This window comes from Eptatretus burgeri, chromosome 12 (genome assembly GCF_056783735.1).
Source record: "Eptatretus burgeri isolate ZD-2024b chromosome 12, Ebu_testis_v1, whole genome shotgun sequence".
Taxonomy (NCBI): Eukaryota; Metazoa; Chordata; class Myxini; order Myxiniformes; family Myxinidae; genus Eptatretus; species Eptatretus burgeri.
In genome coordinates, this window is record NC_140972.1 from 29,587,872 (window position 1) to 29,592,532 (window position 4,661).

General features: G+C 45.2%; 1 long non-coding RNA gene across 1 annotated transcript in view; it reads left to right on the forward strand.

The window, feature by feature from the left end:
- The window catches only part of LOC147015346 (uncharacterized), a 10,163-nt gene extending 5,895 nt beyond the window's left edge, over nucleotides 1–4,268 (forward strand). Inside the window, exons 2-3 of the long non-coding RNA XR_015050105.1 lie at nucleotides 996–1,119; nucleotides 1,349–4,268. This is a non-coding gene — a long non-coding RNA (uncharacterized LOC147015346). The remainder of the gene's footprint in view (nucleotides 1–995; nucleotides 1,120–1,348) is intronic.
- The last annotated feature ends 393 nt before the right edge of the window (nucleotides 4,269–4,661 follow it).

Consider the following 4,661-nt stretch of genomic DNA (forward strand, 5'->3'; position numbering starts at 1 on the left):
ACAATTCCTCGATTTGGAAGAGGCCACAACAGTTTCTTAACGATAAAGATTTTTTTTCTTCACTTTTCTCACTTGTATCATTGCCTGATCATCATACCTATGAATTACTGGATACATTGCAATGTTTATAAAACACCCAGACACCAGCGATCGTGGCTTTATTTCATTTCCGCACATTCTATAACCTCTTGAATCTCTTGATCTCAGCCGAATTTCTAAAGCTAAACTTCTTTATTGACTTCAGCAGCAGTTACGACTGCCAAAAATCTGTTCATATGTCCAATTCAGACATCGCTTGACGTTCCAGGCATCAACGGGTGCATGGTGTTTATATAACCGATAGGCGATCCCTAATCACTTGCCAAGCCAGGCGTTCCTCATCAACCGTTTAGTTGGAGTGCCTACTTGTGTGCTTAAGCCACTTGGCCAACGCTCTCCAAGCTGCTTGGTTCGTTTCAGTAAAAACATCCATGCTTTCAATCTCACATCGATTTGACATGTTTCTGCCTTTGTTGGGTGCTGCGGTGCCCTGCGGTGACTGCCTTGAGAGGTGTCTCATCCGCTGAAAATGTGTAATTTTATTTTTTTACAGGATATCGTTTCGTTTAAACTTTTTTGTGTGATCTCCTTTTATAATCCAGCCCTCACTTCAACATCAATACATTAAAATATAAAAAAACAAGAATGGTCGATTGACCTCATGGGTGCCATGTTTGTTATAGCTGTGAAGGCAGAGACTGACATTTTGTGTTCTGTGGCTTGATATATTTTTGAATTGAATTTTGCTCATTTCCCACTTGAATTCCCGTTTCAAAGAACTCTGTTTAAAGGTAAATCTTTGTGTTTGTCGTTTATGTGTACATTTGCGTGTGTGTGTGTGTATGTATATAAACTGTACTAGCACAACGGTACTTGGTACCAGTGTGTGTGTGTTATTGGTTGTTGCTTGTTATCTCCATATGTGGGTTTCAGAATGTGGAATGGATTCCTCCCAGGTCTCGAAGTATCCACCTCCATTTTGATAAGGGTGGTCATGAAGCATGGACCAAGGTGTGAACTTTTGTTCTCAAAGTTTTGTTCAGTGGGCTCTTTTGAGGATCATCACCGAGCCCCAGACAGGTAACAATTGTGTTTTGTTTGTAGTAATATTCCCAGGGATGGTTTTTAAGATATCTGTGAGGTTCTTCTTCATCATTCCCGTTACTTCAATGATCACTTGTACAATTTCAGATCTCGTCAACTTCCAGGATCTTTTCACTTCATTTTTGAGATCTTGGTTATTTGGTCATTTTCTTGATTTCTGCAAAATCGCTGGGTACTGAGACGTGTGTGTGTGTGTGTGTTTCAGATGCACCTCCTGACTGTTATGGTGAGTATCGCTGCGAATTATGTCTCGCATGGTAAAACTGCAAATTCCAAGAAGAGCAACCATCTGTATGCCACCCAGACAATTGTTCCCGCGAATGCAACCCATTCAACCAGAAGGCACGTGATGTGATCGGCAGGTAAATCAAAACATGTATTGGACATAGTCCTCCACATTGGACATTGAGTGCATTCAAGACCACCATCCTTGATGTTGCTGGGGGATGTCTTGGAACTCACCGTTAAACAGAGTCGCAGGGCCAGGCTTAATGGCAGAGCTGAGCTGTTCAGGGAGTTGAGGCATAAAACTGTATGTGCACTGAGGATGGACAAGGAGGTCTTGGTGCGAGGAATTCGTGAGGGGGTAGAGCATCACCTATGGTCAAGTGATTCTCGTCCTGCTTACAGGGGAATTTGCGCATTGTGTTCCTCCAAGCACGTCCCTTGTGTGCTGCAGTTTTAGTGGAGGATGGTGGGCTCTTGACAGAGGAGTCTGAAGTGAAGGCCCGCTGGGACAGTTACTTTGAGCGGCTGCACCAGGCTGATCCACTGGCTGTTGAGTTGGATGTTTAGAGGTGTTACTATCCCTATTGCTGACCCTCCAATCAACTGTGATCCACCTTCATTTGTGCAAACACGCTGCGGTGAACCAGTTGAAATGGGGTAAAGCTCCTGGGATTTGTGCCAACCATGCTGAACTTCTCAAGGCTGGTGGAAATGCTGCACTCGTGTCGTTGCATGCAGTTCTGTGCTCTGACTGGAACACAGGCATCATCCCAACTGACTGGAGGAGGGGCCTTCCAGTCCTCACCCTTCCCTTTCCAGAGAGGGACAACAACTACCGAGTGGTGATGCTGCTCTCAGTGCTGGGCAAGGTCTTTGCTGGATAATTCTTGAAAGGGTTCACCACCATCTTCTTGAGCACCAGCACCCAGAGCAGTCAGGCTTTACACCAAAGAGGTTAACGATTGACCATATCCTTGCCTTTCGGGTTCTCACCGCATGCAGATGAGAGTTTCGGCAGGGGCTGCTTGTAGCCTCTGTTGATCTCTGCGAAGCATTCGATTCAGTGAATCAGGATGCCCTCTGGATGATTCTTGGTCTTCGTGGGGTGCCACCAAAACTGATCAATCTGATGCCTGAACTCTACTCTTGTACTGAGTGTGCTGTGAGATGTGGTGATACCATTTCCAACTTATTTCCAGTTGTTACTGGAGTTTGTCAGGGGTGTGTTCTGGCCCCCACACTTTTCAGCGCTTGTATGGACTGGATTCTGGGGAGGATGTCAGACAGATCAAGCTGCTGTGCATCATTTGGGAATGTCAAGATCTCTGACCTTGATTTCGCAGATGATGCAGTCATCTTTCCAAAGACTCTGGATTTCCTTTTGGGGGCCCTCAAGGTGCTGAATGAGGAGTCGGAGCCGCTGGGATTATGGGTTTCCTGGGTCAAAACTAAGATCCAGGCTTTCAATTACATATTGGACGCTGCTATGTTGTCTGTACCTGTTTGTGGTGAGGACGTTGAGGTCACGGAGAGATTTACTTCCCTTGGCAGTGATATTAATGTATCTGCTGGCTTTGAGCTAGAGGTCAATAGACGCCTGGGTCGGGCCTGGGGAGTCATGGATTAATGTGGTGTGGCACTGTCAGTATCTGTGCGGGAGGACAAAATTCCGAGTCTTCATGAACTTGGTGCTTCCAGTCTTGCTCTACGGATGTGAGACTTGGACTCTGACCAAGGATTTGAGACGGAGACTTAATTCCTTTGGTACCAGGTCTCTTCAGAGAATCCTGGGCTATTGCTGGTCGGACTTTGTGTCCAATGAGCGGTTGCTGAGAGAGACTCAAATGAGATTTGTTTCCTGCGTAGTCCGTGAGCGTCAGCTGCGGCTGTATGGACATGTGGCTCGTTTTCCTGACGTCGATCCTGCTCACCAAATTCTGAGTGAGAGAGCTTCGTGAGTGGAGGAGGCCAATGGGCCTACCACGTGCCTCGTGGTTGCAGCAAGTTGATTGGCATCTCAAGAAGATGGGGATGGCCAGACGGAGGTTCCTGGAGTACTGGGAGGAAAGTGGATGCAGCGACACGCTGCGCTGGCGCATGCTCCCATACCTGACCTGACCTGGGGGATTGAGTGTTGTCCATCGCGTGCCCCCTCGGCGAGGAGATGGACCAAGCTTGGCTTGCGCCTTGGCCCTTCTGTGGTCGAAGGTGAATTATTTGTCGAGAATCAACGAAATTACATTTAAGTATTTATATTCCATATGCAGACTGAATATGCCATAGATATTTATATACCGTTAGTCGGGAAATGTGTTTTTCTCCATATTCATATATAGTTATCTTTTACTATAAATGGACAAGGTGTGTGTGTGTGTGCCATGTTTTTTGAGGGGTTCTACTCATGCTGATGTGGAGACATCAAAATGATCGTCATGACCTGCTGAGTTGATTCGGCTTCTTAACGACAAATAATCCGTTCGAATTCCTATGTTTTAAATGCACGACATGTTTAGGTGCAGCTTCATTCATCCTTCCATATCATTACATTCTAATTACAAATGAAACACGAAAGAACAGTCAGAGATTGCAGACCCTCGCCACGACTTGTTTTGTCGAGCGAATAAATGGAAGGATGTACTAAATGAAAGGTCGTTAATTGGAAATTAAAGATCTATATGGTCCAGTTGTAAACGTGTAAAGGTCAAATGTCTGAAAAAGTTGAAAAGGTCAAATGGTGTGAAGGTCTAAAAGGCGAAAGGTGGAAAGGTCTGAAACGGTCCAAATGGGTCTAAAGAGTCAAAATGGTCTAAAGATTGTAATTTGAGGTCCAAAGGGTTGGAATTGTCTGAAGGGGTAGAAAGGGTCTTAAAATGTCAAAGAGGTCTACAAGGCATTAAAAGGTCAGAAAGGTGTGAAGGTTTAAACATCTAAAGGGTAGAAAGAAGTTTAAGGGTTTTTGGGGTTCGAAAGGGTCTTCAAACTTTAAGGGTTATAAAGGGTGGAATGGGGTCTGTAGGGTCCTTATGGGTCTTAAAGGGTCCTTGGGGTCTTTTGGATCCTCAGGGTCGTATGGGTCTTTTGGGTCCTTTGTGTCTTTTGGTGCTTTCTGCATCCTTTGGGTCTTTTGTGTCCTCTGGGTCTTTCGGGTTCTCATGGTCTTCGTGGATATTGGGGTTGTAAAGGGTTTGAGGGTTTTCGGGGTATTAAAGGGTCTAATGTAATTTATACACAAACTCACGTTCTGTGTTGACAAACAGACAAACAAATAAACGGACCCAAATGCAATTATG